Genomic DNA, 11665 nt, shown 5'->3' on the forward strand with positions numbered 1-11665 from the left:
TATTCTTGGGACAGAGAGAGACAGAGCATGAACGGGGGAGGGGCAGAGAGAGAGGGAGACACAGAATCGGAAACAGGCTCCAGGCTCTGAGCCATCAGCCCAGAGCCTGACGCGGGGCTCGAACTCCCGGACCGCGAGATCGTGACCTGGCTGAAGTCGGACGCTTAACCGACTGCGCCACCCAGGCACCCCTAAACTTCTTTTTCACACAGGTAAATATATCAGCGTGAACAAAGAAGAGCAAAATCATTTTTTTTCTCTAAGCAATTATAAGACTAAATTTTTGTGAGACTTTAAGTTTACTAAGTTAGAGTATTCAATATTGAGTTTAGTAGATAGAATTGTAGCTTCAAAATGTTATTTTTAGTTTTGGTTCAATATTAGAATAAAGCTCCAAGAGCACATTTGTATGCAGATGAATGTCCCATAGAAGTGTATCACATTTATAAATATCATTATCCTTATATTTTGATATTACACTTTTGAATTTGTCTTTTCAAGAAATTTTCTGAAATTTTACAATACTAAAAAGCCACTTATTGCTATGGGGATAGTACCACTTTCTTCTGCCTTGTGTCTCTCAAAAGTGTTTTTGACTTTCCTAATCATTTAAACAAGAAATTATATTTTTAAGGATTTCTGTATAGATTTATATATGTACATTGGAGCTTTAATCTATATTTAATGGTTTTAATAAAAAGAATTTAATTTTTATAAAGTTTTATTGAGAAGACAGTAAAGCCGTTATTTCAGTTCTCATTCCCAGGAGTGTTATTTTCTCTATTTAAGACCTTACAAAATAGTTACAGACTATACATACTTCCCAATTCTATGTGTCTGTGAACACACAGTGACCCATGTTAAGCAGGAGGTAAGTGATGAAATATCTGTCAAAGGCAGCTGTTATGCTTCATGATGGAAAATATCATGTTCTGTAATATTGGAGGAAACTTTTTAACAGACTGATACTTAAACTATTTTGAGAGGGCCAGAGTGGTCTAAATGCCTGGATGTTCATTCTTATATAGGTGAGGCTAAAGGGCTGGGTCAGGCACATGTTATTTAATCATAATTGGTATTTAGACATCCAGTGTAGAAAGTAAACTGTCCTTAGGAGCTGGAGCTTCAAAAGTGTAATTCAAGGATAATAGAATTTCATAAACTCTTGTTGCTACAGCTGTTTTTCTGTGTTTTGAAAAAAAACTACTCTTACGGGGGCACCTGGGTGGCTCAGTCGGTTAAGCATCTAGATGACTCTTGATTTCAGCTCAGGTCATGATCTCATGGTTTGGTTCATGAGATCAAGCCCCACATCTCTTGGGATACTCTCTCTCCTTCTCTCTATGCCCTTCCCCTGCATGCTCTCTTGTTCTCTCTAAAAATAAACTTAAAAATTTTTTTTAAATTAAAAAAATAACTCTATCTGATTGTACAAAGGTTTTGAGTTACCCTGAAATATGAATTCTATTTACATTTAATGTAAACATATAAGTACTTATACATAAAAAAAACTTACGATATCTGTGTATTATATGCAGCTTAATTTATATAAAATACAAAAAATACCTCAAAGAAGTACAACCCCAAATCTGGATAAATTTAGTAAATTGCTGTGGGAAAGAGCTAGAAAAAAAATGATAGTATATATATACATACAGGGGTGCATGTGCCCCTATGAATCAACACTTTTGTATCCTTTGGATAAATACCTAGTAGTGCAATTACAATGAACCACTGGATTCTATTCCTGAAGCCAAGACTACACTGAATGTTAACTTGAATTTAAATTAAAATAAAAAATAGAAAAAAGTGATAGTACATAAAGTTTCCTTTTTCTAGGATGACAAGTTTACCTCAAATAGTATTTTTAAAAAGTAGAACTTAGAAACAAGGAAACTAGTAGAGCAAAAGTATGAGGAGGAAGACAGAGAATATTGCAGAAAAACAGCTGTAGCACCAAGACAAAACATAAGAGAACTTAAAACATTTTCAAATTCAGGGCGCCTGGGTGGCTCTGTTGGTTAAATGTACAACTTTGGCTCAGTTCATGATCTCACAATTCATGGGTTCAAGCCTTGTGTCAGGCTCTATGTTGACAGCTTGGAGCCTGGAGCCTGGTTCAGATTCTGTGTCTTTCTCTCTCTCTGCCTCTCTCCCACTCGCACTCTGTCTCTCTCTCTCTTTCAAGAATAAATAAGTATTTTAAAAAATTAAAAAAAAATTCAAGTTCACAAAATGGATGAAAGACCTAAACAGAAGACAGGAAGCTATCAAAATCCTAGAGGAGAAAGCAGGCAAAAACCTCTTTGACCTCGCCTGCAGCAACTTCTTACTCAACATGTCTCCAGAGGCAAAGGAAACAAAAGCAAAAATGAACCATTGGGATCTCATCAGAATAAAAAGCTTCTGCACAGTGAAGGAAACAATCAGCAAAACTAAAAGTCAAACAACGGAATGGGAGAAGATATTTGCAAATGACATATCAGACAAAGGGCTAGTATCCAAAATCTATAAAGAATTTATCAATCTCAACACCCAAAATACAAATAATCCAGTGTAGAAATGGGCAAAAGACATGAACAGACATTTTTCTAAAGAAGACATCCAGATGACCAACTGACAGAAGAAAAAATGCTCAACATCACTCATCATCAGGGAAATACAAATCAAAACCACAATGAGATACCACCTCATACCTGTTAGAATGGCTAACATTAACAACACAGACAACAACAGATGTTGGTGAGGATGCGGAGAAAGAGGATATCTTTTGCACTGCTGGTAGGAATGCAAACTTGTGCAGCCACTATGGAAAACAGTATGGAGGTTCCTCAAGAAATCTAAAACAGAACTATCCTATGACCCAGCAATTGCACAGTATTTATCCAAGGGGCATTTATAGGTATTTATACAGCTGTGCTGTTTCGAAGGGGTACATGCACCCCAATGTTTATAGCAGTACTATTGACAATAGCCCAGGTATGGAAAGAGCCCAAATGTCCATCAATGGATGAATGAATAAAGAAGATGTGGTGTGTGTGTGTGTGTATATATATATATACACACACACACAGATATATATATATACACACAGACATATGTGTGTATGTATGTATATATATATATATATATACACACACACACACACACACACATATACACACACACACATACACACACACACACATACACTGGAGTATTACTTGGCAATCAAAAAGAAATGAAATCTTGCCATTTGCAACCACATGGATGGAACTAGAGGGTATTATGCTAAGCAAAATGACTCAGTCAGAGAAAGACAAATATATGACTTCACTCATATGAGTACCTTAAGATATAAAACAGATGAACATAAGGGAAGGGAAGCAAAACTAATACAAAAATAGGGAGATGGAGAAAATATATATTTATTTATATTATTATATATATTAATAATATAATTATATTAGTATACATTATATATATTTATATTACAGTTATATATTACATTATTGCATTATTTATATTGTACTATATTATTTGTTGAAAATATATTATACTGTTCTCTCTTAAATATAGAGAACAAACAGAGGGTTACTGGAGGGGTTGTGGGGGGGATGGGCTAAATGGGTAAGGTGCATTAAGGAATCATTGTTGCACTATATGCTGATTAACTTGGATGTAAATTAAAAAAATAAATAAATTATAAAAAAATTTCAAGTTCAAAATCTATGGAAAAACACTCTTCCCTCCCCCAGTTCTCTGAATTTTCCTTTTTCCACTAACTGCTCCTCTAATTGCTGGGTATTAAAAAAAATATATTGACTTTTGAATTCACTTTTAAATTCCAACACAGTTTATGATTAAAACAGAAGCAAAACACAAACAAGCCCTTTGTTTGCAGTGGATTATAATTGGTGTAGGCAGCCTGTTGCTATTTTAAGCAGCAGAGATGGACTATAGAGTTAAATTGTTCCCTAAAAAAAGTCCAACAATATAAATATTTGTTTATAGTTTCATGATTGGTAGTTTATGAGTGTCAAGTGGATTCATATAAAATATCAATTTAATCTTACTCTCCCATCTCTCTTGCCAATCATAGACTAATATATTGTAGTTTAATTATATTCCTCATGGAGCATATAGTAAGTTTTAGATGTGATGATAATACTTCATGTCCATTGCAAGACCCAACAGCTATAAATTTATAGAAAAGAATACAGGCTGTAGAAACAATGAGATCTATTCCTGACTTTTTAAGTAACTAACTCTGATTTATGCTTTTGTGTAATTGATTTAACCCCTTAACCCCAACATATTTCTTTTGTAGTCCCTGTCCTTTCTGAAGATTTCATGGGTCCACAGCGTACTGAGCAACATGAGGGCAACATGGTGATATTTTCATAAACCGCAACAGAATACTGACATTTATCTTTCTAATATTCGTTTTGAGTCAGCCTCTGTCTTACAAAACATTAATGATGATAATAGTTGGCAGGATATTTTTTGCTATTAATGTGCTTTCTTGATACATTTTTTTTTTAATTTGAGAGAGAGAGAGAGAGAGAGAGAGAGAGAGAATCTCAGCATGGGGCCCAATCCTACAACCCTGGGATCATGATTCAATCTGAAATCAAGAGTTGGATGCTCAGTGAAGCCACTGAAGTGCCCCTCTTGATACAATTTTAAAAATATGTGAATATTATGTTAGTTTCTCTCTTTTTGCATTCATAAATGTAAACATTTATTCACCTTTATATATACATAAGCATTTCATTTAAACACATGTACCCATCTATATGTGTATGTATATATTTTGTTATATATTTTTGTTTTAGATATATGTATTTATTTTGTTATCATCAAATTCTTGCCACAAATATCTTAGGAAGTCTTTTCACCTTCATTTTGTAAATAAGGAAACTTCTGGTTGGTTTATTAACTTATTTTGGATTTCATTACTTCTACTTTAAATGTTCTTTACATCATAGTACATCTGCCCCTGACTTAAGGCAAATAACTTGAAAAATAATAATTTTTTTAAGCAATGAGACTTTGAAAACTATACAGAAATATTTACTAGATTAACAGATTTTATTCTCAATCACCAATTACCCATTTGCATGGATAATAACATGATGGTTCTAGAAATAATTTGATGATTGATCCCTTCCAGTGTATCAATTCCCCTTGTAACAACATGAATTTTAAAAGGTCACCACCATTCTCGTGAAATAACAGAAGTGCCAGGTAAAGCATATAAATACAGTGGATCATAACAAAAAGGTTTCAGTCTCAAGTTCCCAAGATTTTTCCATTGTTTAGTTTAATTCTGATCATACATCTGCATCCCTTTAAAGGTTTAGTTGGTAGAATCGATTCTGTAAACCAACAGGAGAATGATCAAGTCAATTGCATCCAGAGATGCCTGCCCCTCATTTCTTCTCTGTATTCAAAATTAGGCAATGAATAATCACAATATAAATTGGAGGGTCAGATTTTGCAAAACTGCGACCCTAGTATGGTGTCAATATATCCAACAATCTTTGCAGTTACTTCAGGAACACCATGAAATGTAAATACTTGAAGAAACCCAAATGACCAGAAAATATCTATTTCATATATTCCATTGTTGATTGGAATATTCCATCATTCCAAGGAAGAGAACTGAAAATACAGTTCATAGAAAATTCAGCTATATCTTTGAAGGTTAAGCAGTGACTAAAGGCGATATAATTATTTTGAAGAATATTGTTCTTGATATTTGATATGCTTCTCTTCTCATACATTTCAAAACACAGCTATTTACAATGCTTCTAATCTTATAGGTGCAGTAAAGTGTGACCTTGAAATATTGTCAGTTTCAACAAATGTATAAACAAATAAGTTAATGTTTATTGGTATTGAGAGCATCAGTAGCTCACTGTGGGTGTGCTTATATTTCCACAAATTATAAAAGGTGTCAAAAAGGTCATATATATAATAAAAACATTTCATACACATTACCCAGCTCATATTATTGTTGAACATCTCTATTTCTTGTTACTTTGCTACTTTTTTTTTATAACTGTTTTGCATGGCAGTCTTGAGGATAAAATAAATTATTTTTAATCAGGACTTCCAGACCCCCGAGAAGTAAAGTAACTGAAAAGTAATAACAAGAGTTAGAAAAAAATGGCATTGTTGGACTTTGATTTCGTTAGTATGTTAATAATGAACATAAATTATTTGTTACTCTTCCTTATGAGAGGTACAGTTTAATTCTGAACTGCCCTTTATTACTTCCTTGGCCAATATAGTCAGACAATGTGATAATGTAACAATGTGATATTCTGAGACTCCTAAAGCTAGGTTATAAAAAGCCTTAGATCTGAGTCTCTTGAGCATTTGTTCTGGAGAAAGCTAACAACCATGTAAGAAGTCTGAAAACTTTATGTTTGAGAAGCCAAGGCATGTGAAAAGGGACCTTGGATAATGTGATGTCAGAAGAAGAGAAAAAGATGGGAAGGGAGCAGATCTTTAAAGTGCCAGATGAGTGAGTGAAGAAGTCATCTTTGAAGTGGAAATTCTAGCCCTATTCACTCCCGCTGGTCACATAGATCAGTGATCAAAATACCAGCTGAGGCCTTCCAAAATTTTGAATCCAAAAATTTGTTAGCAAAATTAAGTGATTATTTTAAGCCACTAGTAGTTTGTTTTGCAGCAATAGGTAACCAGAACAGGCTTCATAATCAAAACCTTATTTGGGTTTCATCCTGGCCTTGCAAACTTGCCAACACTATGGGAGTCATATAAAGTTATATAAAAGGGTGTTTAATGTTCATGTTGTTCAATACTTTATAGATAAGAATGAGATCAAGGTAAGTGAAGTGACTTAAAGATGTCCACACATTTGGTGACTAACAGAGCTGGAGCTAAAACCACAGATTCCTGGGTCTGGCAGACCTACTTCCATTCACTTTATAGAATATCAGATTATTCCTCAAAAAAAAAAAAAAAAGTTCCAGAGTTTTAATGTCTTTTCCCTTCTGAGGACTTCCTGAGAAAATATGTGCAGATTTGAAAAATTACTTATTTTTTTAAATGATGGGAACTGAATTGGTAAAGTTATATCAACCAGTTTTACTAGTACTTCATTTTAGAGTCACTGTATTTATATTGAAATATTTAGTTATTTTGAAGCAAATCATATGTGCAGGATAATTTTGATAATTAGTGATTAATAATGTGATAAGTAATATTTAAGATGTGACTGTAGAATAAAGAAGGAATTAGCAAATTATCTGTATGGAGGCACCTATGACTTTTTGGAGTAAGGAATATAACTAGGTTTAGTGAAACATGACCAGAAGATAGATGAGAGTGGGCTTGGGGCATCCCTGGCTGACAGAATGGCATATATGAAAGGCAGTCACAAGTCACTAGCTTGGTGTATTCAGAAAATTATAAGACATTTAATATTACTATCTCATATAGTTTAAATAAGGAGAATGGCAAGGTGGGAAGAGGATGGATAATAGATGAGTAGCCTGAAAAGTTTTTAAGCAAAGGACATACACAGTCGGGCTACACTGAGAGACCAACTTTGTGATTAGGTGGAGGAACAGGTAGGAAAAAGGCAAGAGTGGAGAACGGTACTCGACTAGGTAGGTATCAACAGACCGCATTCAAGAGATAATAAAGACCTGAAATGAGGTATGATGATGGGCTACAGAAAGAGAAAACATTTGAAAAATAAGAGGTAGAAATTACAAAGTGACGGTGACCAACCAAGATCAGGAAAAGGAATAAGTTTAGGATGATGCCCAGACTTCTGGTTTAGAAGCTTTGCTGGATGACTGGTTCCCTGAATACTCCTAGAGAATGTAGGAAGGAAGGAAGGAAGGAAGGAAGGAAGGAAAGAAGGAAAGAAGTGAGGAAGGAAAGAAGGAAGGAAGCAAGGAAAGAAGGAATGAATGAATAGATATTTAGAAGTAGTTCAGTTTCAGATCTGATTTTTATTTATCTATGGAATAATCATATGGCTATGTTAACTATCACTCCACTCTGAAACCTTTTCTCAATTCTCATCCTCTAAATGGAGCCAAATGCTTCCTCCCTTATAACATCTCTATTTCTCTGCAAACTTCTATTTGTATCCATTAACAAATTGCATGATATATTTTAATTATATTTACATATCAATATTTCCTCGTATATTACCAGTTATTAGCTATTACAGGTTATGTCTCATAGTAGGTAATTTTATAAATCTCTCAGCCTTGGACTAAAGTAATGCTACACAATAATAGCAAAGTAAATTTTTTCTGGTTTTTCCCCCTACCACTTATGTGGCTCCAACTAGAGGCCTCTAGCTATACAAATGGGTTTCCGAAACATCTCATAAAAGGCAACCTTTTTCCATTTCCATATGGCCCAGTATGCTCCCAGCATATTTCCATATGCTCCAGGATTTTGCCAGTCATTCTATTTTCTGCCAAGTATCCCATTCCTCTTTATAGCTGCTACCTAGCTACATTTTCTGGGTTACTGGGAAAGATCCACAAGACTAATTCACCTGATTCTCCCTCCACATATATCTCTTGCATTCTCTCTTGCTATCTCAGAGTGAAGGCTTCTCCTGGGAAGAGAGAGCATTATTAGGCTACAGCATATCACACTTTTGGAATAACCTGGTATAGGAGTTTGATCCTATTTGTTCACAACAGTATAAATAAAGTCCTAACACAGACAAGCTGTAGAATGTGTAAAAGTTGTATCATACATTTTTACCTCTCAAGTTCAAGTTATGGGCAATTTTTATATATCTTTTCTCAAGAGAAAGTTGTTTCAATTGTTACCTAATTAAGTCTATACCTTTAACAGCTACTTCCTATTTCCTGCGCCTATGCAGACATGGGCAAAACTAGCAGAAGCTGCTCATTTCAGAGTAGCAAGGCTCTAAGGAAGCTTTGCTCTCATGTGATATCTACACATCACGTGAAATCTACAAGGTTCATTACTTAACACATGCATTAAACTCTTTTCATTCTTATTATGCGCCTAGTTTATAACCCACTTGGATATTCTCTCTCTCTCTCTTCATTCCATTTACATTTATGACTTGGGCTACCAACAATTAATTCCTATTTGATTACAAGACGACGCCTCTCATACAAATACCCACAGTTTCACATTTGATGACAACTCATGGACCAGTCCCATTACAACAATTATTTTCAATTTACTTCAAAAAATATCATTGTACCAACCATTCCCAATCACTGGTCATTCCTCCCTTATCTCCTCTCCACACTCTGATTTTCCATCTTCAGAAGACTGCAGGCATATTTTCTGACTTTCTTCATCCATCAATTTCAAAACAGAATATGGAGGTGTATTTTAAGAGTTTCTTATTATTCATTGTTGTACCCTTAGTTCTAATGCATGTTTAACATTAAACTAAACGCTTAACAAATCCTAAGTAAATGGTTCATCATCAGGTCAGTCTAACTAGTGGGTCAGCCTGGACTGGATTCTAAAACTGGGCCATTTTCCTTGCCATGTGCCTCAAGGGCTCCACTTTTTACCTTTGTCTTAGATGCTTTCTCTACTTTTCCTGTATCTCTGGATACATATCATTTTCCAGTACTAAACCCTCGTCCACGTAGCAGATATGTTGCTGAATTTACCTGTCTTGACTGGATTTCTTCTTGTCTGCCCCAATCTGAATGTCTGCTTATATTCCTCCAACTATCAACAATCAGAAGTCATAATTCATCATATTGGAAGAACCCTCCTATTGTCAGGTACTTGAATGCTTTCTATTTGGCTATCCCACCACAGGAAAGTTGTCACTGTTTCGAACTTCTGTTATTTCCTCCCCATACCATGTCCTGCCTCAATTTATGCCAGATCTTCTAACAACACAGACTCTTACCCTTTGATTTTGAAAATCAGATTTTCGGATAAAAGTCTTACGATCAAACAACAATAATCTTAGAAGAAAGTTATGGACATATTTTGGGAGATAGTAATTTCCTTTGGATACAATGGGTCAGTGTTCAATCTTTTAACTTTTCCATCTCTCAGCTTCCATAAGGGTAGTTAGTTCATGGACACACAGAAACATCATACATACACATTTTACTTCAAAGCAGAAACAAGGAATCAGTCTGATTGATTCAATGGGTCCTGACTTTGAAAAACACTGTCAATTTCCAGGGTCAAAGGATGGTCTGACTTCCTTGGGCAGTGCTGACCCACAGACGACAGATATTAACTTCTATGACCTCAGAAATTTGAACAAAACACAAATTTATCATTGGTAAACCTTACGAAATGTTTCTCAGCAAACAATGGGGGATACACACACAGGCTGATTTAGACGCTCCAATCTATTCCATTGTATTTTCACTTTGTTTATTGCACTGCTCCAAATTTAGATAGATTTTCCACAAACTAAACTTAATTATCTGGTTATTGCATATGGACTAATTTTTTAATGAATTGTGAATCTGGGTAAATCATGCAACAATAAAGCCTTTTGTTTCCTTGTAAAATTAGGGAGTGATACTGCCTAAAGTGCAATGGGCGGGGGAAGGGGGGGGGGGAGTGAAGAAACTCCAGAGGCTATGTTTGAGAAGGTTGGGCAAGGAACCAGGGATTTCTGGAGGAAGTGCCCAAGTTTACATCATGTACTTAATAAACAACTTGGGTCACTTAAGCTAACGTTTTCTACTATACTGGTTTGTTTTTTTCTTATTTTTTGTTTTCTTATTTTGTTATTTTATTTTTCTTATTTTGTTTATAACTTCCAAAACGATAGGGGAGGATAAGATTGAGATGTAGTAGGCACCCAGAGGATTGCCTCATGTAAATCATTTCCTGTTTGCTTTTTATGTACGCCACAAAACCCAGATGGAATCATGTTGCTGCCAGAAAGGCAAGGGAGGTGGACGAGCAGCATGAGCTCTCTTGGCTCCCAAGGCTGGTGAGAGCAGCTGCACAGTAAGCGAACACCGAGCCACATCCCCCTGCCTGGAGCCCCACAAAAGAGCAAACCATCCCCTGAAACCCAGACCCTGTTGAGTTGAGAAAAGTGCCAGGAAAGGAAGGACCTGACTAGAAAACGGGGAGAAGCAGAAACGCAGCCAAGACTACATTTAAAGAAGACCAAAGTCCAAGTAAAGCAAAGACCACGACCCGGAGACCGAAAGCTTACCTTCCGACACAAGTCCGAGAAACTAAGCCGCGGGGCCGCACCCAGCGCCTGTCACGTGACTGCCACGTGAAGGGCGTTTCCGGAAAAGCCAGAGCAACAGCGGCGGCTCCTCACAGCTGCGCGCCTTCGGTGCCCGCCCTTCGGCCGCCTGTGACCGCGCTCCGGTGCGCCCGCACGTGGCGTTGGGCCCGAGCGATGGCAGCAGGCGCCAGGCGACCGTGACGGAGCCCCTGCAGCTGGAGCCAGACAGGAGGAAAGTAGGTGCCCAGCTAAGGTCAGACCGTGAGCGCAACCCTGGGCCAGCCGACTCCTGGCATCTCCCCTGTGGCCATTTGGTTTAGCCCCTATCCCTGGTCTCTCTGGCCCTGCATTTAGGATTATGAGCTTTTGTTCCATTTTGGTGGAATGCTGCTTTAGAGAACCGGTGAGGTTTGGAGGCCCTCAAGCCTGAGATCTGTGTTAGCCTTTATTGAATGACTGCTC

At 36.5% G+C, this 11665-nt stretch overlaps 1 long non-coding RNA gene across 1 annotated transcript in view; it reads right to left on the bottom strand.

Moving 5' to 3' along the window:
• The window catches only part of LOC122488179, a 114675-nt gene extending 103215 nt beyond the window's left edge, over positions 1 to 11460 (bottom strand). The window contains exon 1 of the long non-coding RNA XR_006298583.1: positions 11183 to 11460. This is a non-coding gene — a long non-coding RNA (uncharacterized LOC122488179). The remainder of the gene's footprint in view (positions 1 to 11182) is intronic.
• Positions 11461 to 11665: the final 205 nt, after the last annotated feature.

The sequence above is a fragment of the Prionailurus bengalensis genome, chromosome A2 (genome assembly GCF_016509475.1).
Source record: "Prionailurus bengalensis isolate Pbe53 chromosome A2, Fcat_Pben_1.1_paternal_pri, whole genome shotgun sequence".
NCBI lineage: Eukaryota > Metazoa > Chordata > Mammalia > Carnivora > Felidae > Prionailurus > Prionailurus bengalensis.